The 23,527-nt window shown below is 33.1% G+C and overlaps 1 pseudogene; it reads right to left on the bottom strand.

Moving 5' to 3' along the window:
• Positions 1 to 290: 290 nt before the first annotated feature.
• LOC149536188 (sesquiterpene synthase Cad-like) lies at positions 291 to 7,582 on the bottom strand (annotated as a pseudogene).
• Between the last annotated feature and the right edge of the window lie 15,945 nt (positions 7,583 to 23,527).

Genomic DNA, 23,527 nt, shown 5'->3' with positions numbered 1-23,527 from the left:
AACTCTTTTAAATCTATCAAAATATTATTGATACAATTTATAAACTATGAGAAAACATCCATTAATTTAGAAACTATCTAGCTGATATAAATTTATCTTTTATGCATGCATTTCTATAGGTGAAAACAAAAGCATCTAAATATTGGGTGCATCAATATATGCTGAATTTGCTTCGACTTTATATATTTGAGGATTCTCCTAGCTTATTTTAAACTTTCAAAAATATTTCTTTTTGTCAACTTACTAGGATCTCAAAAATAAAAATGCATATAGCAGCCCTTATTTACTTTTTACTTAGACACTTTATCAAGGATATGAGCTATAGGATTGATCATTATTTTTATTATGTCATCCTTACCCTTGGATGGATGTGAAAATCCATCAATATCCCTCCACAAAAAACCTACCCATCTATACATACAATCAAAATACACTCTTTTACAACATTTTGGTATATCTTTCTCATAACACAAGAAATCCCTAGTTAATTCTTCCGTGTGTAGCTGAATGGTAACGTTTGAATTATCTAAAGCTTGCTCCATTGTAGTTCCAAGGTTATCTGCTACATAACAATCTAGCCAAGAAACATTTTGTCCTCGATCTTTATCTTCCTTCAAGAGATATTAGTGAAAGGAAGCAAAGTTGTGTGGAATTGCTTCCTACGCTAATCTTTGAGAGGACGATTATGCAAATCAAAGTAACTATTGCAAAGATCTCAAGAAATGCATAATAACATAATCAAAATAACAAAGAACACACAACACAGTGATTATCGTGGGGAAACCCTTCCGGGAGAAAAACCCCACCCTCTAAAACTTGCACAATGTATTATCAAACCAAGATGATTACAATATACTTGCAATGCAAGTTCTTATAGGAGCGCATCACCACAACTTGAACTCAGAGAGACTCCTTCTAGCACCAGTCTTGCAAACTAAACTCAATTACACAAACACCTCCCCAAGCCCTCCTTTTATAGTGATTTTACAACATGGAAACCACTTATGGTTTAACAAAACCATGAGCAAATCTACCATGCCACATGTTACCCATTTTTGACATTTACATTTCCAATATGGAAAATCAACCAGGTTAAAAATAGTAATCCTGTCCACAATTTTGTCTTTTAGTCTAGACCCCCATAAAAGTCAAAAAATGAGTCATCAAGGCTCTAAAAATGACCTACCTATATTCTACTATGGACAAGACTCATTTTAACAACTCACTAACCATTTTCCAATGCATAAACAAGTGGAAAACTTCTACAAACAATTTTTGGAATTTTTGAAGAAAGGATTGCAAGGTTGAGACACAGGTTTCTCAACATTCTTGCACTTGTCGAACACCTTGCAAGAGTCAGGGGATACAAAATATCATAGACTTAATTGCTAGGGGCCGAGGGGCCCATAGACTCTAAACACCATATGAATTTCTTTGTGCTCATGGGCTTAGTTAATGCATCAACAACATTCACCAAGGTCTCTACCTTTTCTAGCTTCACCTTGCCATCCTCGACCATATCTCTCACAAAATGATATTGTACATCAATGTGCTTGGTCCTCGCATGAATAGTTGGGTTCTTCGCTAGGTAGATTGCACTCTGGCTATCACTATAAATTGTCACTACACCCTGCTTGGACTCTATATCTGAACACAATCTCTTTAGCTAGATGGCTTCTTTTTAAGCATAATTAGCTTCCATATACTCTGCCTCAATAGTGGACAAAGCAACCATAGCCTGTCGCTTACACATCCAACTGATTGCACCACCAAATAATGTAAACACATATGCACTGGTGGATCTTCTTCTATCAACATCACCAGCCTATTTTGAATCCACATAGCCTCGAATAGCCAAGGAATGCTCAATTCCTGTTCCATGAAAACATATTAAGTACTCTGAGGTATCCCACAAGTATCTAAAAACTCTTTTTACTACATCCCAATGTGCTCTTCCTAGATTAAACATATAACGGGAAAGTACTCCCACTACTTGGGAAATGTCTAGTCTTTTACACACCATAGCATACATCAAACTTCCAACAACACTCTAATATGGTACTCGACTCATCTCTTCCATCTCCAATGGGGATGTAGGACACTGTGAGCTAGAAATCTTTGTTCCCATAGTAACCGGAACACTCAATGGTCTTGAATCTTGCATATTGAATCTTTTCAAAATAGTACCAACATACTTACTTTGGCCTAGCCAAAGCTTTCTGTTCCATCTATCTCTTATAATTTCCATTCCGAGAATGTGCCTAGCTACACCAAGATCTTTCATTTCAACCTTTATTGAGAGTTGAGATTTTAACTCTACAATCAAACCTTTTCCTTTGCCAATAAACAACATATCATCAACATACAAGGCAATAACCGGGAAACCATCATCATCAAATTTGAAATATATACAATGATTAGATTTAGATTGCACAAATCCCAAACTCAACACATATGTATCAAAGTTCTGGTACCACATCCTAGGACTCTGTTTTAAACCATACAAGGATTTCTTCAATTTATAGACCAAATGACTTTTACCTTTCACGACATAGTTCTCTAGCTGTGACATGTAAATTTCTTCCTCCAAATCTCCATGAAGGAAAGCAGTTATCACATCCATTTTCTCGATCTATAGGTCATAAGCTGCTACAATAGAAAGAAAAAATCTAATGCATGTCATTTTGGTTATTGGAGAAAAAATATCACCATAATCTACTCCCTTAACATGAGAGTAATCTTTTGCAACCAAATGTGCTTTATAATTCTCAATGGTTCCATCTGAACCCATCTTCCTTTTGAACACCCATTTACAACCAACAGGCTTTTGTCCTTCAGGCAATGGTACAAGGTCCCACGTTTGATTCCTCTTAAGAGCTATCATTTCTTCATCCATGGCTATTTTCTAGGACTTTGAATCATTCATACCAAGAGCCTCTTCTACAGATCTCAGTTCATCAATGTTAGCATTCAATGCAAATATGCACCTCCAATCATCAGGAGAATACCCATACCTTTCAGGTGGTTTCCTTTGTCTAGTAGATCTTTGAACAAGATCTGGTTCAGGTTTAGGAGGTTTAGGTTCGTGATTAGGTTCTCCCTCTTCCTCTGATGATTTAGAAATCGTAGAGCTCTCTTCAACATCTTGTCTTTCTAAGGGCCTTGATTCAATTTTCTCAGGTGTAGCAGGAAGTTGAATAACATCTTTCTTTTCTTTAATTTGTTCTAGCTACACTGTAATAGAAGAAGTCTTAGTTTCTCTAAAAATAACACTTCTCGAATAAAATACCTTTTGTGCAATAGGATCCCAAAGCTTGTATCCTTTCACACCATAACTATATCCGATGAAGATACATTTGATAGCTTTGTTGTCCAATTTTTTTCACTTCTCCTTTGGCACATGAGTATATGTCTCACAACCAAAAACTCTCAGATGTCTAAGTGAAGGCTTGTGGCTAGACCACGCTTCTCTTGGCATCTTATCAACAAGAGCTGATGTAGGAGACCTATTTATCAGGTAGCAGGTAGTGGCTACAACTTCAGCCCAGAACTTTTGTTCTAGTCTAGCGCCACTCAGCATACTCCTAGCCTTCTCCGTCAAGGTCTTGTTCATTCTTTATGCAACTCCATTTTGCTATGGAGAATATGGAGTTGTCTTCTCTCTTTTAATACCACAATCTTTACAAAATGTGTCAAAAATATTGGAGCAAAATTCACCACCATTATCAGTTCTCAAGCATTTTATTTTCTTTCCAGTCTGTAATTCAACCATTGCTTTAAACTCTTTGAAACAACTGAAAACTTTAGCTTTACTCCTAAGGAAATAAACACATGTTCTTCTACTAAAATCATCAATGAAATAAACATAATAAACTGATCTACCAATAGAAGGAACATCAAGTGGACCAAATATATCTGAATGAATTAGATCCAAAATACATGAAGACTTATGAGAACTTGAGTAAAACTAAATGTGGTTTTGTTTACCATTGATACAATGCTCACAAAAATGAAACTCAAGATTGCAATCATTCAACCCATCAACAAGGTTCTTATTTTTCAAGGTCTGTAGGCCCTTCTCACCTATGTGGCCAAGTCTCTGGTGCCATAACATAGTCTTTTTTGCAGGAAACTTTGATTGAGTAGACAGAGCACCCTTGGGTACCCAAAAACCACAACCATCTGTTGAAAGAGAAAATCTCTCCTTCTCCAACTGAGTAGTCTTTTTCATAATCTTATCAGAAGTACTATTGCACTTGACTGTGCATGCATCAAGTTGGTACAATGTACCAAATCTACTTCCTCTAACTATTACCATAGCACCGCTCTCCATTTTTACACCTGCTTCAGAAAATTGTACATGCACACCTGCATCTATTAGCTTACTAATAGATAATAAATTCCTTGCTAGTCCAGGGATATGCAAGACACCATCAAATCTTCTAATTCTACCATCAACAAATTTCACATGAATACTTCCACGACCAACAATATCAAGTACTAAATTATCACCCAAATACACCTTACCACCATCAAAATTTTCATACTTACTAAACTAGTTCCTATTAGGAATCATGTGGAAAGATGCTCCTGAATCTATTAACCATGCATTTTCACCTGCATGAGTGGTGAAGGCTACAATGAAAGCATCGCCATCTTCCTTCTTGGACTCAAAATTAGAATCTTGCTTCTTCTTCTTCTTCTTCTTTTTCTTCTCGTCTTTGTAGTCCTTTTGATCTCCCCTTATTTTTGGACTTAGAATGGCCATGCCGCTTTTCATTCTTGCCTCTTTCTTTTAGTTTTTCGTGAACACTCAAAGCTGCTTTGGCATTCAGAGAGACCTTCCTTCTCATCTCCTCAAAAAGTAGAGAACCAACAATGTCCTCCATCTTCAAGACAACTGAAGTGCTGCCTATAGCCATCACAAGACTATCCCATGAGTCTGGCAATGAAGATAACAAGATTTGACACCTTTTTTTTTCATCCATTGGCACCCCTACTGAGGTCAACTGAGTCAACAACATATTAAACCTTTCTAGATGCTTAGAAATTTGTCCACCTTCTTCCATTCTCAAGGAATACAACTTCTTCCTCAAGAAAATCTAGTCACAAGTGATTTCGCTTGATAGATCTCACTAAGCTTTTTCCAAAGCTTCTTCGTGGTAGATTCTTCATGGACATTAATCAGAATCAAGTCTGCAAGACACAATCTGATGAAACCTTTAGCTTTTCTATCATTCACATCATATTGTGCAGCTAATGTCAGATCTGTGGGCCTCATCTTTTTCTCATCAATCGCATCCCATAGATCCCAATCATTCAACAAATCTTTCATCTTCAGCTTCCACATCTCAAAATTTGTGCCAAAACACTTTTCAACATCAATTCTCCCTAACATGCTTTTCATCTTTTAATCCTGCGACACAAAAATGAAATGCTCTACACAAGCTCCCACTCAAACCTTGATTAGCTTGAAAAAACCCTGTACCCAAAAAATAGAACCAAAATTAGCCAAGCTCTGATACCACTTCAAAAGAAGAAAAGGTGCATGGAATTGCTTCCTAAGCTAATCTTTGAGAGGACGATTATGCAAATCAAAGTAACTATTGCAAAGATCTCAAGAAATGCATAATAACATAATCAAAATAGCAAAGAACACACAACACAATGATTACCGTGGGGAAACCCTTCCAGGAGAAAACCCCCACCCTCTAAAACTCGCACAATGTATTATCAAACCAAGATGATTACAATACACTTGCAATGCAAGTTCTTATAGGAGCGCATCACCATAACTTGAACTCAGAGAGACTCCTTCTAGCACCAGTCTTGCAAACTAAACTCAATTAGAAAAACACCTCCCCAAGCCCTCCTTATATAGTGATTTTACAACCTGGAAACCACTTATGGTTTTACAAAACCATGAGCAAAACTACCATGCCACATGTTACCCATTTTTGACATTTACATTTCCAATATGGAAAAACAACCAAGTTAAAAATAGTAATCCCGTCCACAATTTTATCTCTTAGTCTAGACCCCCATAAAAGTCACAAAATGAGTCATCAAAGCTCTAAAAATGACCTACCTATATTCTACTATGGACAAGACTCATTTTAACAACTCACTAACCATTTTCCAATGCATAAACAAGTGGAAAACTTCCACAAACAAATTCTGGAATTTTCCAAGAAAGGATTGCAAGGTTGAGACACATGTTTCTCAACAATTAGAAACTATGCTCATTAAGGAAAATAATACCAACTATCTTTTATTTAAAAGTATGTAATTTATGGATAATAAGTAGATAGTTTTAGGCAAGTTTTGTCGATAGATACCTGAGAGTTTTTGATATCATCTATTAGTCGAACAACAATTGATACATCATATTCAAACATACCAACCATTTGTAGAATATCATCAGGAAGAACCATGTCAATTAAAATCGTTGGAAATAGTGTGACCACGGGTGTCAAAGAAGCGTTAAGCGCATTCTTTAAAAATTGATCCAAAGTGGGTAGATAGTCTTTCGCATTCCATTCAGAATTTCGACACATTGACACAAAAAGCTTTGTCCACTGCAATAGAAAAAGCATGAAATGTGAAATATAAGATTTATACATATTTTAAATAGACACACAGTTTGATAGATGAATTTGACTAGTGACATACATGTTCTTGTATCCACTTCCGTACATGTGGACCATGGATTTTCTCTGCTTCATTAGCTAATTCCATGTATATTTCATGGCAAAATGACCAAGTAATTTGCATATATTGGGGAAGACCATCCACCATAGACATATCCAAGCTAAGGAACACAAACACAAAATTCAAGAGTAAAGTAATTCATTTGTTAATAACAAATTATGATTATTTTAAATAATATTGATAATTTGTTGCAAGGCATTACAATCATAAATAGAAATATAAATGTAAACCGCTAGAATTACTTGATTGGGGAAGACCATCCACCATAGACATATCCGAGCTAAGGAACACAAAATTCAAGAGTAAAGTAATTCATTTGTTAATATTAAATTATGATTATTTTAAATAATATTGATAATTCATTGCAAGGCATTGCAATCATAAATAGAAATATAAATGTAAACCGCTAGAATTACTTGATCAAGGCTGTCTTAAAAGATATGAGGTCATCAATAGTTCCATAACTGTCAAAAATATCATCAACCATGGTAATCATGACACCCAATTTGACATATCCAATTAATGTGCGAGAAAATTCAAATTCGTGCAATCTGCATGAATATGCAAAGTAAAATTCCACAGGTCGATGTCGAAAAAAATCAAGTTTGTTTACACTTGCTTCGTTCCACCATCTACATATTTGTATCACACCATACATGTTCCAATATAATTAATATTACCAGCAATCTAACATTGGCATAAGAAATTATTTTTTATAAAAAGTATTTTTAATAAAGACAAAGTGAATTTTCATATGTAAACATATCACTTACTTGGATACGATTTTGAGCTCAATTTGATGTTGGGCTTGTAGTATTTTCAAATCCAATATTGTTGCTTCCAAAATATTTTAACAAACCTCATATGGCATCCTAAAAGAAATGTAGTTAGTACAAAAAGTTAGCCATCTACCATCATACTTAAGATGGTTCCTTATATAAAAAAATACATTAGCCATAAAAATAGGAGCTATAAGACAACATAGTTCTTGCCAAGTTTAGGCACCACATGTTGATTTTGTAGGAATGATCTATCAAATTAGAAAGGAAAGCAATATCAATTATTAAAGAAACCTAAAGAAGAGCAATGTTTCCATCAAGATCAGTAAATTTAATAAGTAGTCTCATCTTGCAAACAAATTTTATGCCTCCAAATCCTCTTGTTACCTTGTATAGTTATCCACCTAGGCTTTGTAAGATGATCGACTACTATTATCCTTTGTAAACCTTTGCAATGTTGTACAAATAGGATAATGATTTTTGTTTAGGACTTAATATTCTTTAAATTTTCATAGCAATAAATCCCAATTTGCTCCAATCATGATAGATTTTTTCCATTTCTTGGACTTGTTTTCATAAAATGAATAAAAACAAAGAGTCAATCCTAAAAAATCTAGTCTTTTCCAAGTACATGTTAGAAATAGTGTAATAGATTAATTCAGTGAACTAGGGAGGTCTAAAATTATCTGATTGTAGTAGTAATTTCTTGTGGACTATTTATCACTTTGTAGAGAATGCTGAAAGGGCTTTTTGAAAGAGAAACTTCACGAGGGAAAAAATGGTTTAGTTGAACACAAAAACTATGTATAATATTGAAAAAATTATGCTAATCTACTACCGAAAATGATTGAATAAGATTGTGAAATATAATAAGATGACAACCACGAGGCTAATATTGTAGTAGTCTTGTCTTGTGTTCTATTCAAGTCTTTGTAGAGTATGCCCAAAGAGCTTTTAGAAAGAGAAACTTTAAGAGGGAAATAAGGGTAGAAATGTCTTATTATAGTGGTCTTGTAATACTCAAGTCTACTAAAATTAGTCACATTACATTTTTACTTCATACATGATCATTTCTTTCTTGATTCAACTTCCTTATGCTTTCTAAGAATGTTAACATTTATTTTTATTTTCAAAACATAATTTTTAGAATTTGAGCTCTTTTCCTAGAAGTAAAAGCGACAATCAAGGATTATTTGCAATACTGAGTTAGTAATATGTCCTAATTTAAATTTCTGGACAGCTACACATTCCTCATTAAAAGATAACAATCTTGTGAAAGAATTGCTCTAACCTAAGTCTAGTAGAGAACCATCTTAGAAAATTTGAATTCTAATGGTGATGAAATTATTTAAGTAATTTGAAAATCATGTAGTAATTAATAAATTAATCTCACTTTTGTGATAAAATTTGAAGTAGAATGGTGCTCAAATTATTTATTTAATTTGATAATGCATGCAATGATTAATAAATTAGTCTCACTTCATCAATGCTATCTTTGCTATAGCACACATTATACCTTTCTTGTCAATTTTTTTTAGATAATTATAATTTCATTGTTTTTTGTTTTGTTTAAAGTGACAGTAAAATGGATCAGCATAAATCATTCAAATACATAGAGAAAAATGACTAAAATGTTCAAGGTCCAAAAAAGCTTCCCAAATATTTTTTTTTTCACTTCCAAATTGGACAATTTTGCAATTTATGGAAAGAAACACAAAGTTTCTTCTTTTATTTGAACTTACTATCATGTTAAAAGTACATCACATACTTGTCAATGTTTTTTCAATAGATAAAGATAAACAATAATAAACATTCAAATAAAGATCACTAACATACTAAGACACAATAACTTATCTTGAGAGAATTCTCCAACTCAAAGGGGAAATACCCAAGCACACAAAAATATACCTCTTTTATGAAATAATAGAGGTCTAAATACAATAATTCTAATTGAATTATACACTTGTTACATAAAGAAAACATATATATCATGAATTGAAAGACTCTTCATATCATAATCGAAAGTCTCTTTAGTTTCCAAATACGAGATCCTTTATAATTTGAAATGCATGCTTATTTACATGAAGCATATAAATTAATATTTCTAAACACATGTATTTTTTGTGTTCATGTATTTTCATATTTTTAAACATTTGCATCCTTTTAGGACGCATGTCTTCATATAAAGAAGAACAAATGGATCTCAAGAAAACCAGGACATGTGAATCCTAGGTAGGTATTGTCTTACAAGACTATAAAACATAAACACTCCTTCTTAGAAGGAGAGAGAATATTCATACTTTTCTATCTCTAATGAAAAACATAGGGAAAAAAATAACAAATTAGTGACAAAATCTCATAAAAGATTTTCTCAATAGAAAATTATCATCTCAACATGATATTCACCATGGCTAGTCCTAAAGGGTGAAATAAAAAAAAACTAATTCATGGAGTTACATGACTTGCAACATGGCTACTCCTAGAGTGTGGAACCACCATAGCTACTCTTAGAAGGTGGAGTAAGGGACCACACTAAGAACTTCTCCCTCTAAAAATGAACCCATTAACAAGGGATTGCACCTCAAACTTCTCCATCTTAGAGAACTCATTAGCAAGGGATTGCAACTTGAATGTATCCCTCATAGAGAAGAATTCATTAGGAAGGGATCACACCTTGAACTTCTCTCTTGTAGAGAAGAAATCAATAGCAAGGGAGCACACCTTGAACTTTTCCCTTGTAGAGAATAAATTATAACAGTACATAATAAGAAATTGAATACTTCATTGTATTGTATAAATCCTTTCACAAGGTGGACCTAATATTCCTCATTGCTCCTAATTGGGAAGATCGCCAAAAGTTATCAATTGTAAGCCTTAACAAAGAAACTTGACAAAACAATCATAAAGCCTATGGGTATCATCCCCACCTCAATTTTGCCTTCTATTTGGAAGGTTTCTAGGTTACCAAATATTGTGTCAATTATTATGAATGTTTTATTATTTTTAGTATTTCATGCATGTAATTAGTTTAGATTAGCTTAAAGAGGATTAATTGGTCAATTAAGTAAAAAAAAAAATCCATTCCTAATTCATACCCCCTCTCAGTCACCTAGCCTACCTTATATTTCCAACAATTTTTATTAGAGAATTTGGTTCTCACTTTAGAATTTTAGTAGCTTGAGAGAAGATCAAAGGCAATGGAAGTGTATAAATTGGACAAATCTATTGAAAATGTAAAGTTGGATCTAGAATTGGCCTTGGATCAATTCAAGAAAATTAAGGAGCAACTCTCAAAATCTTTGCAAAGAAGGAAATAACTAGTATTACAAATGAATGAAAATTTATACACAGAAGAAAGAGTTGAATACATTTTCCAAGATAGAATTTTAGATGAATTTGATGAAGCAATCAAAGATCTACTAGAGAAAAATCTCACTTTACATGAAGAAGTTAGAAAATTGAAAAGAGAGCAAGAAATTTAGTCAATCAGAATGTGTGAAAACATTGAGAAAAAAAACACATCAATAAATGAGAAAATATTGCTAACTAAAAGGATAGAAGAAAAGGATAATGAAATTCAACACCTATCTCTTCAACAAGAAGATATGATAAGTCAACTCAATTATGGAAATAAAGATCTTATCAACTTAAGGACAAACAATGAAAGATTGTAGAATGATCTCAGCATGGAAAGGAAACCAATGAAAGGATGATGAAATATCAAGAAAGCATGAATCAATTAAATGATCAAACTCAAGTTTAGACACAAAGGAAAAGAAAAATTAAGCTATATAGATGAAGGTGAATAATCTTAGTGAGGAGCTTAGAAGAACAAAAGGCTTACATGTAATCATTGCATTAAAATATGGCATACATCAAACAAGTGTTGAAGCAATGGTAAATAAAAATTTAGTGAAAAATATTATAGTTGTAACAACCATGGACATAGAGCTAGTGAATGCATAAAGAAAACCAAGTTTTGAGGAAACTGTTTCAATTGTAACAAACAAGGACACAAATCTTTAGATTGCAAGACCAAGAAATGGAACCTAGTAGAGGAAATTATAAAAGCTATCTTTGGTTGGGATTATAACACATGGTGTAGATTTCACTATTGTGGTGAGCATGGGCATATTGGAGAAAATTGCAAAAGAACTTACATGTAGAAGAGAGACCCTAAAAAGAGATGCTTTGTATGCATAGAACTTGGACATCTAGTGAAGAAATATATCAACCAAGGTAAAGTTGAAGATGAAAAGAAAGCAAAGGATAATAATATTAGAAGTCAAATGAGGTACAAATGGATAAAGAAATCTCCAGAGAATGAAAGTCAAAGTCATAAAATTGTTGACATTCAAACTAGTTCTCAATGGAGATTAATGGAACTATGATTCAAAAGAATACATCTTATACTAGTTCTAGTCAGGAAGCAAGAAGATCCAAATCAACATTCAGATGCACTGGGATCACTGAGTTAAGATGGTAGTTGAAGAAAAATCATAGACATTACTAATGTTGCTGATATTTCCAATCAATCAAGTAAGGTGAGATATATGGTTGTCATTTATGGAAATATTTATTTTGCAATTCAATCATATTTGTTTGTGAAGGAAAATTGTCTAAGTATTAGATAGTGTTATAGTAGTATGTCAAGACTTGTCAGTAGTGGAATATTCATTTGGAATATTCTCTTGCACAGTAAACTAGAGATGCATGAAAAAATTCTAATGATGCATACTAGTGTTCATGTCTGTATAAGCTATTGAGATAAAGTTATGAAGGAAACAATGATGTAGTGATTTCATAGTGTATAACATAGCATGTTAGCAGAATAAGTTAATCGACTTCAATAATTGTTTTGATTATTAATTCTTGATGAGTTGAATCTAAAAATGATTTGTGAGCTAACTAAGAAAGAATTTATTAATATGTTTTATGTAAGTAAAGACCTTCATTTGTGAAGATAAAGTGTAAGTTCGTGAGTATGGGAATGAGCAAGTGAAAGCAAGTATGCAAAGTATGATATGTGTGATATATATGTGATATATATTATATGCGAATGCAAATGTAAACTAAAAGGAAGATTTTCTATAGCCTACCAAGGATTTTATGAGGAACTTGCAATTAGAAGATTTGTGAAGTAAAGCAAGTGATACAATGTTTTATGTATATCTATTCTCTTGAAGAACTCCATTGTATAATTGCATGTTAGGAAAATGGACTCTTCTTGCACACATTTGTATATGATCCACCAACTCCTAATAGGGTTGAAGCAAATCCTAACAAGGTTGAGGCTTCTAACAAGGCCTAGTCTCCTAACATGGTCAATATCCTTAACCAAATCCTTTCTATAGTGAACCATCTAGTGGGTTTGATCCTTATTGGGGTTTTCCATTGGCCAGTGTTTCCCTCATTAACAAAATATGGTGTTATGATCTCTCCTTATGTATGGTTATTTATATTGTTTAGTATTATTGGTTTACTTTCATATGCATATGGTAAAGTAATTAAAAATATCCAGTTGTGGGCAAAAAGATTTAATATACTAATTCACCCCCCCACCCCCCCCTCGCCAGTATTATCTATTTCTAACAATTGGTATCAGAGTATAGTTATTCAAGAGAAGCTTAACAACTTGAATAAGATCCCTATGGATATGGAAATGTTGAAGAAAAATCTTGAGGAAGCTCTTGAACAAATTGATCTCCTTATTGATGAAAGAGATGCCCTGAAAGATAGATACAAAAATGCAAAAGCCTATATTGGTGAACTAAAGAACAAGATGGATGATCTAAAGCAAAAAGGACCTAGTGAGAAAACTAGTGATAATAATATTGAAGATCTAAAGAAGGAAAATGAGATCTTGAAACATGAATTAAAAATAGTTGAACTTAAGCTAAGTCTTAAGAAATATGGAGGAAAGAATGACTCCAAATTAAAAGTTAAAAATGTAGATCTAAGATCACAGTTAAGTAAGGTAACATCTAAATTGGAATCTATCAAATTAGAGCATGAAGAATTAGAAAAATACAACACTATGGTGAAAGGTGAGTTGGTGAAAACCAAATAGAAAATTGAAAAATTATATTCTAGTATTGAAAATATTGAAGAATAAATATCAATACAGACACCCAGTTATGATAAGACTAGACTAGGATTCTTTCTTGGACAATCCGCCAAGAAATCTATTGAAAGAAAAGAATCAGATACACCTAAAGTAAAAAAGGATCTAAGCATAAGCAAGATAGATGATACATCTAAAGACAAGGAGAATGTTGTTCACTCTAAGAAATCTAAAGAATCTGATCAAGATCTGAGAAAGATATCTCTTGCTTGGTGTGATTAATCTAAACACACTGTAGATGATGGGTATGTGCAAGATCATGGTGTGCCAAAAAGTGGCGATTTAAAAAATATGTAGTTCTGAAATGCCTCAAAGAATTTCAAAATCTATTCCAAATTTTTTCCCACCCATCCTAATACTAAATTAAAACAATTGATACCTTTATAATTCCTACTATAACTTTCGATACCAACCTTATATGGTCATCTTTAAATCATCCTGAAAATGTGTTTTTGGCATGTTCTTATGTGTTTTTTACTTCAAGCATGTAGCTGACGACTTTTTTTTAACCAAAATTTAATGTAATGAAAAGGGTTTCTTAAGAATGTTCTTAGCTTTTCATAAATGTAAGGTTTGTCAAATTACGAGTTCAGTAAGTAATTATTACTTATTTTCTAATGGAGTTAGCTACAAAGTGCTAATTGACATACTAGTTGAAAAACAGCTATAACTTTCAATTCGTATAAGATTTATGAAATCGAAAAGATGCATCACATTCTATGCTTCAACTATTATAAGCAAAAAAAAAAAAAAAAAACTTAATTTTGATTTTTTTTTAACTAGTTAAGGTGATCAGCCATGGGAGTTTTTTAATTCTGAAAATAGTATAATAGAAAATTCATAATTAATTATTTATTTGAAATAAAAATTCCCAAAAATATGTGTCACATCTAGGCATGAATCTACTTTTTATATCTAAAATTATATTTAAAAATATTGTCATTTGATTATGATTAAGGTGGTCAGACACACACCTACTTTTTATTTTTGCAATGAAATTTTTGTAGTACTGCATTAAAATCTAAACTTTTGAATAATCAAATAATTTTTTCTCTAGATAAGGCCTTGTAGTTTAGAAACTAGATTCAATTTCCTACAAATTATTTTCTTACAACTTTTTGATATAAAGTCTAGAACCACTTTAAAATTATGTGTCAAGTTGACATAACCTTGATTTGCTAGTTTTTCACTGCCACTTAAGGCCATAGTTTGGTACACCATGATCCTGCACATATCTTGATTGTAAAGGTAAGTCTTTTAAACCTATTTCAAATTTTTATTGTCATAATTGTCCTGGATATGGACATTATGCAATAGATTGTAAGAAACCTAAATTTGATAGTGATAATGCAAATAGTAGATTTTTTAGGAATACTAACCATGCAGGAAATAGAAGAAGATCCCATAGTAATGGAAGTGGGGAAAGAAGACATATTTTTTTGTTACAGATGTAATAATCTTGGACACATTGCAAAGAATTGGAGAGCACCTAATGACCAAATTAATGAACAAAGAAAGAATGCACTTATATGTCAGTTATGTAATAACCTTGGAAATACAAAAGAGTTCTATGGAATGGATAGAAGAAATCTTAATAGGAATCAGAATTTCAAAGGGAATAATAGAAGAAATGATGATAGTTTGAATTAAGAAAAGGAGTTGATAGATGAGTTCAAGGAAACATTTGTGAAGGAAAAAGAACCTAGAAGTTCTCATACAGCTCTTGATGAAGCACATCCTAATGTCCTTGATAAGATAGTAAAGTTAGTTATTATCTATCACCCACCCTGCCTAAATTAAGTAGTCTCAGTAAAGTAGCACATTAGTTAAGTTAAAGCTGATGTTAGAGAGTATACTAGAAGTTTTACAATTAGCAATACACATTAAACACTCAGAGAACTCTTCAGTGAAGTGCACATAACTTAATATGGTCTATGTAAAGTTACGTGAGAAGTATAATCTCTCTATTATACAGAGATAATATTTGGGCTAGTGGAAGATATGCATTCAATGCAAAGTACAGTTTGAAAAAGATTTAAAGGACATAAATTGATTTGCAAGACATCATTTTCTTGTGCAAATTCTTAAGTGCAAGATTGGAGTAAGACTTGGAGTACTAAAGAAATTTGTAAATACATGAATTTAGTGAAACCCTATTATGTAACTTGAAGGTATTTTCTAAAATTGTTGAACATATTTTTAGAAATGGAAAAACAAGAATTTTATAATGTAAGAAATATACCTAGATGCAATTTCAAGAAACACCCATTTGATTCTTTGCTGGATGACCCAATTGGGGCATTTTTACAAGTTCCAAAAAATGTACTTCATGTTGAGGATATAAGAGGATATATTCATTACAAAATTTAAAGCATGGGTGACATAGAAATTCATATGGAATTGAAGAAAATATGCAGCAAAGATTTTTCATTAAAACCTAAATATAGATACCTAGAATGACTTAACCTAGTTAAGCATATGTTATACATGGATTTTGAAAATAATGAATGGACAAGGATATTTCTGAGTAGAGTACATGATGATTTTCTATGGTTGGGAGACTCTATCATATGTATTGGTAATGACCTAATTCACATGGTCATGAGTTTGAGCAATAATGCATGCAATCCAGTGAACATAAAGAATGTGCACAAGCTAGTTAAGACAAATCCCAATACATATTTTAATGGCAGAAATACGAAAGTCAACACCATTCAAGATGATGGAGTGAGATTAATTTGTAAGATTTTGGGATATAAGTACAATCATGGGTCTAGGATAGATTTAATCCCTGTAGGATTTCTTTATGTAGCTTAATTGGCAATAAGAGGTGAATAGGTTAATATGTGTGACATTATCGGAACACAATTGTTGGATAAGATATCTAGAATCAAGAAATCAAGGAGTGCAGTCTTTAGGATTGAATCCCTATTGAAACATATATTTTTCTATGCTACTAAGAATTATACTAGTATCAAAAATTGGAATGAGAATGAATGCACAATGCATATTATCACTTGAGCATACAAAACCAAACTTGATACAGTTAGAGATAGTGATATTGACAGAATAATGAAGTCTTTCCAAGATGAAATGAAGAAAAGGTATAGGATACCTCCTATGCTAGTAGTGAAGTATAAGGATGAATTATGTTTCATGGTTGAAACAAATTTCACATGTATGGATGTAGTAATCCCTCAAGTTAAGTTCATTGAACCTATGGGTTATGAAATGAGTGAGGAATTGATTAAAGGTTATGCACAGATAATCTTACAATCTGAAGTTGATTCTAAATGTCTTAAATAGGGCACATACATTGAGAAGATGAGATAAGTTAAGACAAGTTATATTATTAAGGACTCCAAGAAAAAGGTGGATAAGGTGATTGATTCTATTTTGAAATAATCAAGAATGATAAGAAAAGAATTTGATGAGGTGAAAGGGATAGCTATGGAAGTGAATGCCAGTGGTCAATCTAAGCTATTGACCCCTACACACATTGTCGTGGAAGGACCTACTAAATAGGTCACAGTTGCATAGACAAGTGCAAAAGCACCTACAAATCCTTATGCAACAGTTGTGCGACAACAACCTTCAATAAATCTAGTAAGGACTAAAGAATTAACAACTACAGGGAAGTATACAAGGCTTGAAAGGACCAAAAGCCCTGCTAAAAAGAGTCTAAAGTAGACTACAAGTGGTCCATGCAAGAAGGGAAGAACCTTGCAGATTAGTTCTTCTAAATTTGAAGAAGAAACAAATGACAAACTAGTTGAGCCATTAGATCAAGAAGCAAAGACTTTAGTAGGATGAAAAGAATGGAAGCTAAAGGTAGAGAATCATAACATGCAAATCATTAATGACAATAATTTTGCACAATTGAATTAGTACTATGATTTGTATAATAATATCGATAGAAGACAGCTAGAAAATGTTGTAGTTAGGAATACGATCCTAAAAGATTAAAGATTTGATAGTATAAAAGCTCAAATACCTAAAGATTTGTACAATAGATTGCTAAATAGAAAAAGTAGAGTTGTAGAGGAAGATAAGAAAATAAGAATTAATATGGTGAAAAAGTTATGTTCTATAAATAACAAAGAAGAAATAATAGTTATTCTAAAAGGTGTAGCACCTTTATTGAGGAATAAGAAGAGATTCATTCTCCTCATGGGAGGAAATTATGAGGAAGTTAATGAGGAAACAAAAAATGCTATAGTCACATTTATGTCTACTAGGCTTGGATAAAAGTACAAAGCTATGTCACCTTTCAAGCTAACTAATCAAAACAATTGAATTTGAGTATTTCTATCTAAAAATTAATCTTGTTCAAAGATATGATCTAGATAAATTTATTCTAGCTAAGTTATATATGTTATCTATTGGAATTAAGGTATATTTTTCATTAGTCCAAACACTTATTTGATTCTAAATGCTTACCTTAGCTCATCACTCAGTCTACAGTTTATACCGAGCATTCCCTTAGAAACTAAGCATATGGGTAGTTCAATAGTGTTTAACAAGTTCATAATGGTTACTGAGTAGAACAATGTTCTCCAAGAAGTTAATGGTCACTGAGCTTTGCACTTTTTACCAAGTGATCAAGGTAAATGAAGGACTTAGTGTTTACCGAGTGATCAAGGTAAACGAAGGACTTAGCATTTATTGAGTGATCAAGGTAAACGAAGGACTTAGTGTTTATCGAGTGATCAAGGTAAAAAAAGGACTTAGTGTTTACCAAGTGATCAAGGTAAATGAAGGACTTAGGGTTTACCAAGTGAACAAGGTAAATGAAGGAATCAATGTTTATCAAGTGAAGAAGGTTATCAATGGATTTAGTTTTTATCGAGTGACACAATATTCACCGAGTCACCAATGGTAATTGAGTTCCAAGCTACTTAGAGTGATTAGTATGGACTGTGCCTCTACTCCTACCAAGTTCATGACGATGCAGTGTATTGTAGTGGATGTTGAGTATCAGAAGGTCATCAAATCAGCTTGAGAATACTGAGTTTTCTACTATCTGGCCAACTCAGTAATGTTTTGATTCACTTGTGTTTGGCCGACCTTACTAGTGTAAATATTAGAATGGTATATATGTAATGTATTATATCATTTTCAAAAGGTGAATAGATGATTTGTATCTTTGAATTGCAATATTTTGAGAAGAATAAAAGAGGATCAACGAAAGAATAGAGGAATACAACAAGGTCAACATAGATGCAGAAAAGTTATATCTATCACATCAGGTGATCAGTGCATAAAGGATCTTATCAGCAATCAGTTGTAACCAAATCCACTGCTTCATCCTAATAGGTGAATTAGTTTGTAAATCCTTTAATAGGGTAGACTTAACAATCTTTTGTAAATCTCCTAATAGAGTGCATACTTTATTGTATGTTTGTAAATCCTCTATCAAGGTGGATCTAGCAATCCTACTTGCTCCTAACAGGGCAGATCACCAGAAGTGATCATTGTAAGCCTTAACAAGCCAAATTTATACTACAGTATTGATGTTTTGTAGGATTCATCCCCACCCCAATTTTACTTTCTAATTGGAAGGTTTCTTGGTCGTCAAATTAGTGTGTTCATGTGTTATGAATGTTTATCTTTTTATGCATACAATAGATTAGATGGATGGATGGTGAATATGTTATTATACTAAATTGACTTGAAGTTTTAGAGTTACTGATTCACCCCTCCCCTCTTAGTAACCTTGTTAGTCTTGATTATTTCCAACAATTGGTATCAAAGCATTGTTGTTCTCAGGATAAAATTTGATAGCTTGAGCAAAGATCAAGGACAATGGAGATATTTAGACTTGACAAATCTTTTGAGAATGAAAAGCTAGATTTGGAAATGGCCATGGCTCAACTCAAAGAAGCAAAGGAGAATCTTTCTCAATCTCTAAAAATAAGAAAGGAACTTGCAAGACAAATGAATGATCATCAGTATGTTGAAGAAAAGATTGAAGACCTTTTACCATCAAGTAGCTCAAATGAAGCTAATGAAGCAATCAAGGAACTCCTAGAAAATAATGGTTCTTTGCAGGAAGAAGTAAGAAAGCTTAAAAGAGAACAAGAAATCCAATCCATCAAGCTATGTGAAGTTTTGGAATAGAGAAACAAGGCAAATGAAGACTTAGAGGTAATAAATATTCAATCCCTTCAGCATGAAAATCTTATAGGTCAACTATCTAATGTAGATGAAGAAATTGTGAATCTAAGATCTAAGAATGAAAATTTGAGAAATGATTTAATCACTGAAAGACAAATCAATGCAAGCTTACAAAGTGATCTAAGATCTGAAAGACAATCCAATGAAAGTTTGGAAAATGACTTAAATATTGAAAAGCAAATCAATGAAAGGATGTTAAAATCTCAAATAGATGTGGATCAATTGAATCAGCAAAATGAGCAGAATCTTCATAGACAAAAAGGTAAAGCAGGCCTTGGATACAATGAAGAAGGTGAATCTTCCAAACAAGGTACCCAAAGGAATCAAAGACCCACTTGAAATCACTGTGGCAAGATAGGTCACACATCTAACTGATGTTGGAGCAATGGTAAATGCTACAATTGCAATCAACATGGTCACAAAGCCAATGAATGCAAAGAGAAACCAAAATTTGAAGGCAAATGTCAAAAATGCAAGAAACAAGGCCACAAGGCATCTAAGTGCAGATCTAAATCATTAAATCCAGCAGAACATATTGTCAAAACATTATTTCATTGGGACTACAATACTTGGTGCAGATGTCACTATTGTGGAGAATATGGACTCATTGGAGTAAACTACACAAGGCATCACCTAAGGAAAAAAGTTACTACCATAAAATGCTATACATGTATCGAACTTGGTCATATATCCAAGAATTGCATGAACATAGGAAGAGTTGAAGATGAAAAGAAAGCCAAAGCTGACAACATTCAAAAACATATGAGACAACAGTGGATTCCTAAATCTACTGAACCAGAAAGTTCAAATGATGGCAATGCCACTCAAGAAATGGGTGACTCCACCATTTCTAATTAGACTCATCAAGGAGGATCAAGTACTGCATCTTCAAGCTATATCCTAAGAAGTTCTAGAATTAAGGAGTACAAATAAAAAATTAATATTTTAGATACAAGACATAGTTCATTGTGATGCATCTACCTAGCAAGGTTGGTCTCAGACTTAATTGAGCTTGGTGAAGAATATAAAATGTTTTGTTTGTTCACCGAGTTTCAAGGTTTATTGTGTAAGTCGATGACTATCTGAAAAACCCTAGGTCATCTCAGCTACCTTTGTACCTAAGCATTAATGACAAAATTTTCATCGAAAAGGTAGAATTTGATCTCATTTTTTACCATGAATTTAGAATATACATAGAAAAGAGATTTCTAAGAGCACACAAGTGAGTTCAAGTGATTTGAAGTGATTTTTGAGTGAAGAATTTGTTTTATGAGATCATTCACTCATAGAGCAGCAATGGCATCTATGAGCACCAGCAGTAGCAAGGTGAAGAGGGGCTCTGAAATGGTTGTGAAGGGAGTCGAATGGAAAGCACCTAGCTTCAAGCTCGTTCCCACCATAGCTAAATCGCTCAACTCGCATGGAGCTCAATCAAAAATTCCACCAATGGTACTTCTTGTTAATGATATTCATACTCATTTTAACTACAATATTTTGGAAATTGGTACATTGGAAATGGATAGTGCCCTAGCTGAGTTATGTGTGGATGGAACCCTCAAACCCAAGCACAAGCATCTGGAAACCAAAGGTTTAACCCATATCCCACACTTGCTAAGGAACTTTTAAATGAAATGGATAAGATACATTTTAAGCCATGTGAATAATGGTCAGTTGTGGTTAGAGCAACCCATCTTAATAACAAAAAAAATTATTCATAAGATCATGGGTTTACCAATGATGAGCAAATCCAAAACCACTAAAACACTAAGTCGGGATGAACTTCATAAGTTAACCCTAGCTGAATGGGATGGTAGAGGACTAAATCTTAACAATGTATTAGATATAGAGCTAAGATTTGGAATTAGTGTAATTGCATACAAGTTTTATAGTTCAAGCAAAATGAATAGTGTTCCCTGTGAGGCTGTGGACTTAGCATATAAGGTTGTGAAGAAGAACATAGAGTTTGACCTAGTAGATGTGCTATTGAAACAACTAAATAAGAACATGGATAGTATAAGGACCTCAAAGACCAACCCCTTTAAATTTAGCTCTTTTTTAGTTTGTTTATTTTTCTATGTACAAAAGTTTTTCCCTTCTAAAGGTATAGTAGTATGGAGAAAGGATGTTCCAATTTTGTATCAGATTAATGAATTCATTGCAGAAATGGGAAATTTTTTTGATAAAGTAATACATAACTATTTTGAAGATTTCAAAGAGAGGATGAACAACAGGTTTAGAATTCCCCCTAAGCTTGTTGAGGACTATAAAGATGATGTATGCTTCATGGTTGACTATGACAAAGTGTATATACAGGCGGTCATACCCTTAGTGGCATGAGTAAAACCATTGTCTTATGAGCTAAATATTGATGAAGCAAGAGATATAATTGAGGCACTGATGAATGAGCCAACCATTCCCAATATTCCAACATTCGGTACCTATGATGAGGCAATATCAAGAATTGAACTTGAAATCAAGCTGCCTCATGCTATTAACAAAGGAAAGAGGAAAATTGCTAAGTTAAAAACTGATACTGGCCCTCTTATGCTTACCGAGGGAAAAGATGAATATGTAGAAGAAGAAGAATCTGAAAAAGAGGAATCAGAAAAGGAGGTAGAGCCTATGAAGAAGAAAGGTAGGGTAATCATTACCAAACCTCAGGTAGTATTTTCAAGAAGAACAAGGAAAGACAATAAGGAAAGTGAAGTTGTGTTTAACAAGCCTTCTCTCACATTTGAAGATAGGCTAAAACAACTTAGGATTGGTGCAAGAATCAACAACTTTAAAGCCTTAAAGTATGAATCAAGGACTCCTACTGAGAAAAAGGAAATTGAAGATCTGGTAATGGAGAAGTTGGGAACTTGGAAATTCTCCCCAAACCAATTTGTCTCCCAAATTCATACAATATTGTTTTATAAAATAAAGGTAATATGGGAGAACACCAAGAAAACTATTAGAGACATTTTTTAACAAAAATTGAGAGAACTGGTACCTAGCTTGACAGATGCAGAAATCAAAAAGGCAATGAAGGATCACGAAGGAAAAATGAATATGAGATTCAATACATGTCTCATATTATTAAAGAATATTGAACCAGTTGTTAAGAATGCAAATAATTTTTGGAATGATACTTATAAACTGCATAAGCCAAGTGATGAATCTGTTGAAATCAAGGATGATGACAGTGATGATATGGATGATGAGCAAGGTAATGATTCTATCTCCATGAATGTAACTGATGAAGATCTTCAAGATCTAATAATGGAGAAGGAGGAAGAAGAAAATGAGGAAGAAGCTAATGAGGAAGACAAAGAAGAGGATGAACTAGTGAAAATTTCAGCAACAGTCATTGGATCTCTTTCTCACACTTCACCAAAATCTGTTACTATAGAGACAGCTTCCACTAGTGAGATTGTGAGCACTACAACCACATCAATTACTCAATCTTCACCAGTCTCCTCCCAGCTCTAGGTATTCCCATTGCAAGTGCCAAGCACTTCATCTACCAAGCTCTAGACAACTTCTTCAATTATCGAGTCATCCATTGCAGCAGCAAGCACACAAAGTATATCAAATCCTCCTGCAGTATGTACAGTAAGTTTTCCAATTTGCTCTCCAATTATGTCAACATCAGCTACATTAGCACCAATTTTTGCACTAGTATGTTCTCCAATTGTGAATACTCTGGTATGCACATCAATTTTGGGAGTTATATCAATTTTGGATACAGTTAGCA

This window comes from Cupressus sempervirens, chromosome 10 (assembly GCF_028749045.1).
Source record: "Cupressus sempervirens isolate cs-2001-9-10 chromosome 10, ASM2874904v1, whole genome shotgun sequence".
Classification (NCBI taxonomy): Eukaryota; Viridiplantae; Streptophyta; class Pinopsida; order Cupressales; family Cupressaceae; genus Cupressus; species Cupressus sempervirens.
This window is presented reverse-complemented; position numbering and strand designations above follow the sequence as displayed.